This window comes from Octodon degus, unplaced genomic scaffold, assembly GCF_000260255.1.
Source record: "Octodon degus isolate 3935 unplaced genomic scaffold, OctDeg1.0 scaffold00077, whole genome shotgun sequence".
NCBI classification, from domain to species: Eukaryota; Metazoa; Chordata; class Mammalia; order Rodentia; family Octodontidae; genus Octodon; species Octodon degus.
The window spans coordinates 6,764,437-6,775,495 of NW_004524653.1; the positions used below are offsets into that span (position 1 = coordinate 6,764,437).

Here is an 11,059-nt window from a genome sequence, read left to right on the forward strand (position 1 = left end):
GAGAGAGAGAGAGAGAGAGAGAGAGAGAGAGAGAAAGAGACACAGAGAGACAGAGATAGAGACAGAGACAGACAGAGACAGAGACAGAGTTTTGCTGGAGACTGAACCCAGGCCCATCATACTAAGATACATTCCCAGCCCTTTTTTGTTTTGAGACAGGGTCTTTCTATACTGAGAAATCACCCTGTTGGTAGCAAACTTTTGATCTTCCTGCCTCAGTCTCCCAAAGTGTGGGGATTGCAGGCGTGTGCCACCACACCTCCTGGGGACCATTCTGCCCCAAGACTCATAGTTTCCAAAGCGCCCAGCCTCCCTCCTCTGTCCCCATCACAATCGCAGAACGGGCCTCCCACCCTGGTCCCCATGCCCGGGAGTCTCTGCTGTCTCTGTTCTCAAACATGCATTTAAAAACCACACAAAACACCCTTTGCATACACACCTGGCTACATGATGACCATTTCTGATGTCACTAAGCCACCCAGCTTGCTTATAAGTAAGAAATGTAACAATGTCACCACCTAACAGGACTGCCATTGTGGGCACTGGTGAGTCACACCGTCCCCAGCACTTTAGGACTGTCAACTCACATCACAACCCCAAGAGGTGGGCAAGATTATCGTCTCCATTTGGCCAAGGAAGAAAACAAGGCACAGGTGACTGAGGCCTCCTGGGAGAACACAGCAGGTCCTGCCCCTGGCTGCAGGCTCCCTGTACTAGAAATAAGCATCACAGCAGGGGTGTAGTACAGTGGCCAAAGTAGACCTTGGCTGTGAGCTGACCTGGGTGCCAGTGGCCAGCCAGCGGCTTTGGTTTCCTCTATGGAGTACAGTGTTGGCGGCCTTCAGACAGCCTCCTGAACCCCTGATTTCATTGGTAGACCAGAAACTTATGAGCAAAGGAAGGCCCTATGCGAGGTCAGATGTGGAACATCTGCTGTCCTGCAGTGCACTGGGCCATTGTCCCTTCCTGCTCCATCTGCAAGATGATCAACGGGGACCATCCCATGGCCTCAGCATCAGGGCTTTGCCCTGGAAAGGAAGCTGAGGGGCAGGAGGGCTTCTCGGGCATCACTGCACTTAGCTAGTGTCTCCCCAAAAGCCTCGCAGGCCTGAATTCCAAGGGCTCCTCCTTGGTTGACACCCTCATGCTGCCATGAACTCCAAAAGCCCCACTGTGCCTGTCTACTGGCTCAGAACTATTGGAGTAGACTAGTAAGGTGGGACCCAACTCAAAGACAGCTACTCATAAATTCCTTAGGCATTTGCTCTATTAATTGAGAGAAAGAAACTTAAACTTGCTCGTGTCCCCTTTGGTTTCCATATCAAATACAAATGATACGTGTCCCCAACAATACACTCTGTTCTGAACATGAAATGAAACAATGACTCGGAGCATGCTCAGAAGGCTCTGCCTCTCCAGGAATTGTTAGGAGCGTAGGTCTAATTCCACAATTATTTGGAAACAGAATACCCTCTCGCATTAGCCCAGTGGGATGGATCTGCAAAGAGTGTTTCTGTGGCCAGTGTGCTTGTGTAGGAGGTCCTGGCTTTGTGACCACTGATTCTATAGAGTCGCTATGTGGTCCCAAGTGCCCTTAGTCAGGGCCTGATAGATAGGCCTTAGCCTCGGGGCACAGCTATGGTGAATTTTAATGCCTCCTCCCACCTATCTGGTTTGCGGCTATAGGAACAGAAATTGCAGTCAGGGTAAAGGACTTGTTCGAGGCCACACACCTGACAAACTGCAGAAGTGGAATTGGAACCCAGACAGCCTGAGGCTGGAGTCCAGTCCATAACCACTGCACCACACGACCTCCCACGTCCACAGATACAGATGACTTGTTTTAGGAAACACCCACCAGCAACATTGCTGAGGGGATGGCTACAGCCAGGCGTGCCTACTGCGTGGACTGCGGCTTCCCATCAAACCGGTTCCTCTTTGATTTCATTATTTTGCCTTTCCTTTGAGGAGGAGGAGGAGGAGGAAAAAAAAAATCAATCCTGAATGAAACCAAGTTTATTTGCAAATGAGATGGAATCGTCCACAACCAAAAGCATATAATTAGTGAATGTTAATCTCCCGGTGGTTCTCCCCTCCCCAAACCAAAAATACACTAACATTTGCAAAAGAGAATTCATCTTTACCTAAAACTATAATTAAGCGGCTGCTGGCGGTTACCTTGGTGACATAAAAAAAAAAAAAAAAAAAAAGATCCTCCACTACAGCTCCCCACTCTGGATAATACAAACTTGGCAGCCAAATAAGTCAACAGGTTTCCCAGGAAACTGTTTCCTTGACAACCATGAAGAGGAGGGGGATAGAAGAGTTGGGGAAAATGTCAAAGCAAGGATGGTCCATTAAAGAAGAGAAAGGCCCTTTGGCATGGCTGAGCAGCTCCCAACTTGTACTCAGTCACCAAACAGGACACTGAAATGCCTCTTGGTACCTGAAGAAGGCCGCTGGGGGACATGTCCAAACCCAGGCTTCTCATTAGCAGCTCCTGTACGGGGTGGATTCCTCGCACAAGGCTCAGTGCCCTGCAGACGGAGGCTGCCTGGGGCCCATTCATTCCCTGTCCCCCAGTGTGCAAGTTCCCTTCTGTTTGCCAGTGCTGCCCAAAGCTTTGGCTCACCTCCCGGCGGGCCAGAAGCCCTAAGAACAACAGATAGAACGCAGGCATGCGTTAGGACAGTTTCCAGTCTGGGTTCTCGCCAACCACTCCCTGCTATCCCTCATTCTAGCTTAGCCAGCTCTGGATTGGGCAGAAGGTGAAAGAGTGTGCTCACAGAGGGAGAAACTGGGAAGCTCAAGCAGCTCATCCTGGACACCAGAAGAGGCCATGCCAGTGTCCCTTAGAAAGAAGGGGCGGGATGACCCGAGGGAGACACAGATTTCTTGTGACTGTGGAGCTTCCAGCAGGGGCCTGGCCCTGTCCAGGGAACCCACAAGTGGGGGCTTGTGTCACTGGTTTGAGGGACAGTGAGGACCTTCTGTGATCTCTGAGTAGCCTAGGAAAGCGTGCACTGCTCCGTGCCTCAGTTTCCTCACTGATTTGAAAGGTGATGGGCACAAGGCTTTTTCTCACCAATAGTGGCCAGGAAAACAGACCTAGTGATCAAGGTGGGCCTGGCCTGACCTTCGGAGCGCCAGAGTCCACAGTGCTTTCTCCACCCAAAGAAGAAGTAAGGCAGCTTATGACATGGGTTTGGTCAAGTGCTCTTCCTTCAGCTGCTGAGCATGGGGGGACAGAGCCACACTTGGTGGGTACTCTTTTTAGCCTTGCATCTCTCAAACCCCCATCCAGAGGATTCCAGGCTAGTGATTCCAAACCTGTCTCCCCTCCACAAAACTCATTGCTAAGGCCAGCTAGATAGCTAGGCAGATTAAAGCACCTGCTTAGGCAGATGCAGGGACTGGGGTTTGATCCCCAGGGTGCTGAGCTGGCCCCGCCCCCGGGGCATGTTGAGAAGGCAACTAAGACTGGGCATGGCGGCGCGCACCTGTAATCCCAGTGCTTGGGAGGGTGACAACAGGAGGATCACTACAAGTCCAATCTGTGTAATGAGACCCTATAGACCATGTACTAAATACATTTAAAAAATAAATAAAAAAGAAAAAGAAAAAAAAATGCTGCTAGCTGTCACTGTCTTGCGCCTGTTCAAATGTGCTTTAAATCAAATTAGTCTCCAATCATGAATGAACATGCAGTAACACAATGCTGATCTCCTCAGAGTGGGCAGTCACTTCAGGAGGGCCCTCTCTGCAAGGCCCTCAGAAGCACACAGACGCAAACCCTCCTCGCCCACAGCAGAGGTGGCAGCGGCAGAGAAACTCACATTTGCTTTGGATTTCTGCAAAAGGCCACTACATGCCTTTCACAGCAAATCCTGCACAGCAGCTGTCCACTTTACAGATGAGAAAAGAAGGCACAGGGAAGCAGCTGGGCTCCCCAGGGTCCCCTCACCAGTTCAGTACCAGACGAGAAGTGGGGCCAGGCCTTTGGGTCCTGAACTGCTTGTGTCTGCCCAGTTCTACACAACGGCCCTCTCCGTCTCTGTGCCGATTTCTGCCACATTCCTGTGTCTCCTCTCCCTACTGTTTTCCTTCTTTTTTTTTTTTTTTTCCTGCTCAGAGATTCCAGTGGTTCTCAGGTGGGGGTGATGCCCACTGGGCCAGTTGGCCTGGCCCAAAGGCAATTTTGGTGTCATACTCATATAGGAATGATATCAGGAACTTCCAAATGATATAAGGAAAATATTATAACTCCCGGCCTGCTAGATGTCTCATCCACTGAGCTTGTGTTCCCCAAAATCAAAGAATGAATTCTGAGGAACAATAGAGGTTGAGTAGGAAATTGGGGCCAAGGAGATAGCTCAGTGGCACAAGTGCCTGACTGGAAGTGCAAGGTCCTGAGTTCAATTCCCAGTACCAAAAAAAAAAGAGTAGGAAATTTTATGGAGGGAAAGAAGCTTTTGTCTAAGAGAGACAAAAGGGGACCCAGAAAGTGGGCTGCCTCAGATTCCATTTACAGGAGAAGCTTTATAGAGCAAATCACAAGGTGGGTATAAGGTGGGACAAACTATGACCAATCAGTAAGATTAAAGTATAGTTGCTTAGGGAATACTGATCCCGTGGGGAAGCAGGTTATCCAGGGGCTGGGTCAGGGAGGTCTTGGTCTCCCACCCAGGTGACTGATGCCTATTTAGAATATTGATCCTTACTGTATATCTCCGGGCAAGTATGCAGACGTCACCATAGCATCTTTGTCTTCAGGCCTGCCCTTCAAGGACATATGTCACCTCCAGCCACAGTTGTAACGTGTTCCTGTCTTTTCTGCTGACTTCCTCCAGGGCCTAGCGCTGTGTAACAGCCTGGATATTTCCATAATGCTAGTAGGGGGGTGCTCCTCCGTGTGAAGTGGAGGGGCAGGGACACTGCCTAGCACCCCAGAGTCTTCAGGACAGCCCTGAACAACCAAAAACTGCCCTGGGCTAGGGTGCTTCCCACAGAGCTGCTGCCTTGGGAAGGGTGAGTGACTCACAGCACACCAGCAGGCCTCGAGCCTGAGGCTGATGAAGTCAACTAGAATCCCCTGAGTTCCTCCTGCAGGAAAGTCCCTGGTGGCTGCAAGGAGCCACATCTGCTCGTCTATGGACAATCTCCATTAAGTCTGGCTCTCTCGACTGTGGGGTGGATTGGAAGGCTGGTACAATTCTTCCTTCCCAAATGCCAACAGGATTGAAGGGAAGGAGGAGAAAGAAAGGAAAGAAAAAAGAAAGAGGAGAGAAGAGCAGAGGAAAGAAAAAAGAAAGAGGAGAGAAGAGCAGAGGAAAGGAGAGCAGAGGAGAGCGGAGGGGAGGGGAAGGGAGGAGGCATCTAGGAAACACCAACATGCCCACAGCCACAAGGCACTGCTTACAAACTGAAGAATCTCAGGCCTCAAAAACATCCAAAGATAAATGATTTTCTTGACTCCCTTTTTCCCTTTTGTACCCACCGCACTGAACAAAGAGCAGGCCCGGAAGGGGGCGGGGAGACACACTCAGCAAGTTTAACAGCCCTGAGGAAGGTGGAACAGGGAGCCTGGGATGGTCACAGGTCTGCCCCACCTCTAAAAACAGGCTGCTAAAAATAGCCCCACCACTTGTCATTTACAAATTCAAAGGGCTGCTTCCACAGTGCTACGTTCAGGCAGCAATTGATACAGCGTTTCTCCCGTGATTGCACACAGCCTGATTTTTAAGTACGGAACAGCTGCCTCCAGGTTGGGCTGGAGACGCTGCTCTTCAAGTGCTAGTTTTGATTGGCACCCCAGGGGGTCCTAATCACAGCTCCTTCACCCTCAGCTTTGAAACTCAGATGACAATCTGGCGGCAGGAAGGGGCAAGCAGAGGGAGACAGGGCAAGGGGGAGAGCAACTGCTTTAATAAGAAAGCCTCCCACTCAACCACTCTCTGAATCAAGAAGGGGAGATGGAGCCAAGGGATAAGAGCGCGCAGCCTACGGCCCTGAAGAACATGAAGTGCATAATACTTGGGCAGCTGGACATCAGCAGGCCTGACAGACAAAGCATGAGTCCAAAACAGCAAGTCTTGCCAGTTACAGTTAAGTAAAGAAATAGACCTCGGTGTGTAATACATTTGTAATCAATTGTTAGTCTTAGATTCTAAAATACTGGAGTTGAAGTTTTGTATCGTCCTGAAAACTGTTCCAAGACCAGCAAGAAGGGAGATCTACTCAATGCCCACTACGACGGCTACTTGGCTAAAGGCGGCTCAAAATTCTACTCCGGACACAAAATGAAGGCCACCCCAAATGGTTTGTTCTTGGTGTTGGACAAGTCATAAAGGGCCTGGACATTGCTTTGATGCACATGTGCCCTGGAGAAAAAAGAAAAGTGATTATACCTCCTTCGTTTGCATATGGAAAGGAAGGCTATGGTAATCCTTGAAGAAGTCTTGCCAGTGCAACATGTCCTTGCCTCATGTCACAGAACACCCTGCATGTCTTGAAATGCATGTGACTTTTTAGTGCTTTAATTAACCATATATGTGAAGGCAAGATTCCACCTGATTCGACATTGATTTTTGAGATTGAACTTTATGCTGTCACCAAAGGACCACGGAGTGTTGAAACATTTAAACAGATAGATGCAGACAATGACAGGCAACTTTCTAAGCCTGAGGTAAGCTATTACTTGGAAAGAGAATTCGAAAAAGATGAGAAGCCACGTGACAAGTCATATCAGAATGCAGTCCTAGAAGACTTCTTTAAAAAGAATGACCACGATGGCAATGGCTTCATTTCTCCCAAGGAATATAATGTGTACCAACATGATGAACTACAGCATATTTTAACTACTTATTCCACTTCACATATAAAACAATTTACTTTTCTCTATCTTGTGTTTTTTACTTTCCTCCCATGAAAAGATACTTTTTCCCCAAAAATACATGGTAGTTTTTGTATAATAAATGTGAGACTATTTTGCAAATGTAAAAATAAATAAATAAATAAAATACTGGAGTTGTTTCTTTCTTAAAAAAATTTTTTTTAATTTGTTTGTTTTTTTTGTTTTTGAGACAGGGTCTTGCTATGTTATTCAGGTCCTGAATTTGCCACACAGCCCAGGCTGGCCTCGGACTTGTGGCGATGCTCCTGCCTCAGCCTCCTGAACGCCAGGGTTACACCACGGACCCAGCTAGGGCTTCTGTATATCACAGAAAGCATACAGTGCTCCTGGGTGTCACAGCCTACAGCTCAAGGATGTCAGCACAGGAAAGTTCATTAAACGCCCTCTCCCCTTGGCCTGGGACCTGGTTTAAATTAAGAACTTACCTTTCATAAGTTTCTTCCATGCTGAAGGCCCATCAGGGAGTGCTGATCATCTACCGAGAACAGGAAGACATCGTGCAATTCAAGTCACTTCTAAGGAAAGCGCCAATAATGACCCACCGTGGTGACCCTCGTCCCCTGGACCGCAGGAATCACGCCTGTGTGCAGAAGAAGATGCCCGGATGCACGCGGGCGCTTGCTGTAGTGGCGCTTGCTTCCGCCTTCCCCATTGGCCTAACCCTGTCCACATCTACCTTACAGTCAACTCCACCTGTACTTCTGAACAGCTGCCTGCGCACGAAAGGACGGAGGAGGTTGGCAAAGGCCGGTTTCTCTCAGTTTCGCAGTGACCACACTCACCCTGCCCCTGTGGGAGAGCAGGCAGTAAACTGCCCAGCACACTCGGGCCACGCCCCAGGGTGGGACAGGCCAGGCTGACGCGGTCTGGGCGGAAGCCAGCGCGGTCCAGCGCCCAGGGATGTGCCTGCCCAGGTAAGAAAGGGGGGCACCTGGGCTTTCCTTGAGGGCGGATGGAAACATTACAAATTAGAGAGTGGGGATGGTTGCACAGGTCAGTGATAAAAAATATTCACGGTAAAAGGTGAGTTAGGGGTTTGGGGTGTTGTACGTGGCTCAAGCCCTTACCTGGAGATAGGTTTTTTTGGAGGGCAGTAAAGAGATAGGAAAGATAAAAGAAGCCTTTATTAACTCCAAAGGCAGGAGAGGATCAGGCCAGGTGGGTCAGGTGGATCCTCCCACCTGAGACAGACAGCTGAGGCTTTCATGGACTTCCGCTAGGGGTGGAGTTTGAGGGGGGTGTTTAGATATGCCTGAGGAGCTGACTGGGGTCCTCCCTGGGGCTGCAGGAAAGGTGAAAGGAAAGTGCACCCTGGGTTGAGTTGGAGAAGAGAGGAGGTGGTCTCTGGGAAGATAAGCTGGTGTTTTAAGGGTTTCAGCCATGTTTGATGACCACCATAATAATTCAGCAGTTCATACTAGGGCCAGAACCTATCACCTGGCAGGCATGAGGCCCTGGACTATTTAAAAGAACAATTTTAAAAAATAAAAATAAAGCACTGTTTTGTTTTAAAAAAGAAAAAAAAAAACACTATATACTCTGGTTTCTCTTCAGATCATATAAATCGAATATAAAGTTAATAGGAATTTTCTGTATGTAAACTAAATTTCACTGATCTTAGCTAAAAGGCCGAGAAGTGACTGTGAACTCAGTTTCAAACAGGCCTCTATTTTATTTTATTTATTTTTTCTTTATATATATATATATTTTTGTGCCAGCTCAGCCTACCCTGGGGGGCGGGGCTGGCACTGCATGTGGTGCTGGGGATTGAACAGCGGTCCTTGTGCTTGCCTAAGCTTGCCTAAGCAGGTGCTTTAGACTGCTGAGCTATCTCGCCAGCCCCTCAAACAAGCCTCTATTTTAAAAAGAAAATTGATGAAATCATAAAGTTACTCCAGATAGTTTGTTTTCCTTTGAAGGGGGAAAGGGTTTAGACAAAAAGACTCCAGATTCTAATCCTGCCCCTGCTTTCCTGTGAACGTGGGAATGTGGGCACAAACTCCCTGAATCACAGGTGTCCCAGCTGTAAAGTGTGGGTACTGAAAGTGTTCTCTGCTCATTGGTGTGTCAGGAGGTCCAAAGATCTGTTTATGCAGAATGGACACAGGAAGTGCTGGCTGCAGAAGAAAAATGAATGAAACAAATTATTTGCAAGGGGCTGGAAAATTCCACTCACAGGTGCCCAAGTGGGCCAGGGCTGGAAACCTAATGACAGGCCTCGACAACTCTTTTTGGGAAGATCTGAATCCTGGCATGGTCAGGTGACCCAGAGCTGTTGGACCAAAAAGCAGCAGCTGGCTTTTGTTGAGCAACTACTGTGGGCGAGGCCTCTCCTCTGTGCCGTCTCACTGAGCCTTTATTTCGATCCTAGGAGGCAGGCACTACCATTGCCCCACTTTACTGCTAAGCAAACAGACGTAAAAGTTGAGCAGCTTACAGGATAGCATGGCTGATTCCAATCCAGGCAGCCTGAGCTGAGCCAAACCCAACACCTATTAGCTCAAGAAAGCTAGTTGTCAAACAGCCAGGAATTCTGATTATACAAGAATTTTTAAGCAGGTTTTATTAAACCACTGGGACAACCATGGGAGAAATCGGCCACCAGGTGAGCACGTATATCGGGCAGCCAGCAGCTGTTCCCAGCAGGGCAGTCTCCCCTTCCTGGACAGCCACGCTGCCTGCGCATCACTGATCCCCACACTGGGAGGGACACCTAGGTCCCCCTTCCTACACGATGATAAATCTCTGTGTTTTCCTTCTTGAGAGTTTATGATATGCTTTTAAAGCCATCTAAATCCAACAAAATTATAAGGTTAAACCTGTTATGTGCATTGATGGTGATCAAAATAACCTCCTGGGGTGATGAACCTGGTTGTCCATGTGGACCCCAGAGCTTACCGGCCCCCTTTGTCTGGAGAGGCAGCACCCCAGAGTATGTGGGTGGGAGGGGATCTTTTTAAAGATACCCTGCATCTCCATGACAACAGGCAGCAGCTGTCCCCATGGGCTTGAGGGACAGGACTCCCTCATTCCACGGACTGTGATTCCACCCATCCAACAGCCCCCTTGGGGAGTAGGCGAATGCTTTTCGCAGCTTCCGCAGGGAGCTGGTCTGGAGGTGGAGAGTACGTGGGTGTTGAGCTGAAAGCAAGTGAAACTTCAAAGTAGTGTCTGACAGCTCAAGGCTTTGCAGAAGAGACACATCATAAATGTCTCATGAATGAGTGAGTGAGTGAGTGAATGAGTGAATGAATGAATGAATGAATGAGTGGAAGGAAGAAGCCTGTTGATACTGGGAGGCTTATAAACTTCAGAATGGTTTTTAGGTCAGGGAATTATGATGGAAAAGAGTACAGAGGTCTCTCAAAAGCTAAAAGTAGAACTACCATGTGATCCGCAGCTCCAGGAGAGGCGATCAGCAGGTGGAGAGACATTGTCCTCCGGAGCCTACTGCAGCACTGCTTAGTGCCCCCCGAGAAATGGAAACGGCCAGGGCGTCCCTCAAGGATGAATGAATAAAGAGAACACGGCGTAGAAAGCGACAGGGGAGTGCTAGTGTGCCACAGAAGAAGAGTGAAATCCTGTCAACTGGGGTGACTTCAGTGATCCTGAGGACATTTGGTTAAGTGAAACAAGCCAGGCATGAAGAGACAAATCCGCAGGTCCTCACTCGCTGTGCGTGGCAGCTGAGTTGATCTCACAGAAGTGGAGAGTGAAAGAGGTGGTCGCCAGAGGCTGGGAAGGAGGAATGTGGGCAGAGAGGGAAGAGGGCGGCTGTGGGGTACAAAACCAGTTAGACCAGAGGGCTAGATTCGCGTGCTCCGTAGCACAGCGGGGTGACTGCAGCTCAAGATTGTACTATGTGCTTCCAAACAGCCAGAAATGAAGGACTGTGAGCGCCCCCCACGCAGAGAGACAGTAGGGGCTTGAGGGGGCTGTGTGCTCGTTACTCTGATTTGTATGCAGTACAGAAATACCATACTGTCCTACATAAATATGTACAATTAAACATCAACTCAATTTCTAAGCAAAAATTGAGTACTGGGTGGCCAATTAAGTTCACGAATGGTCCCAGTGAAGGGCCCCTACCTCAAACCATAGCTGTCTCACTGTTCTGCCTGGTGCTGGGCCGGGCGTGTGACTCAC

At 48.9% G+C, this 11,059-nt stretch overlaps 1 pseudogene; it reads left to right on the forward strand.

The window, feature by feature from the left end:
* LOC101574139 overlaps nt 1–6,928 on the forward strand; it is a 150,165-nt pseudogene extending 143,237 nt beyond the window's left edge.
* The last annotated feature ends 4,131 nt before the right edge of the window (nt 6,929–11,059 follow it).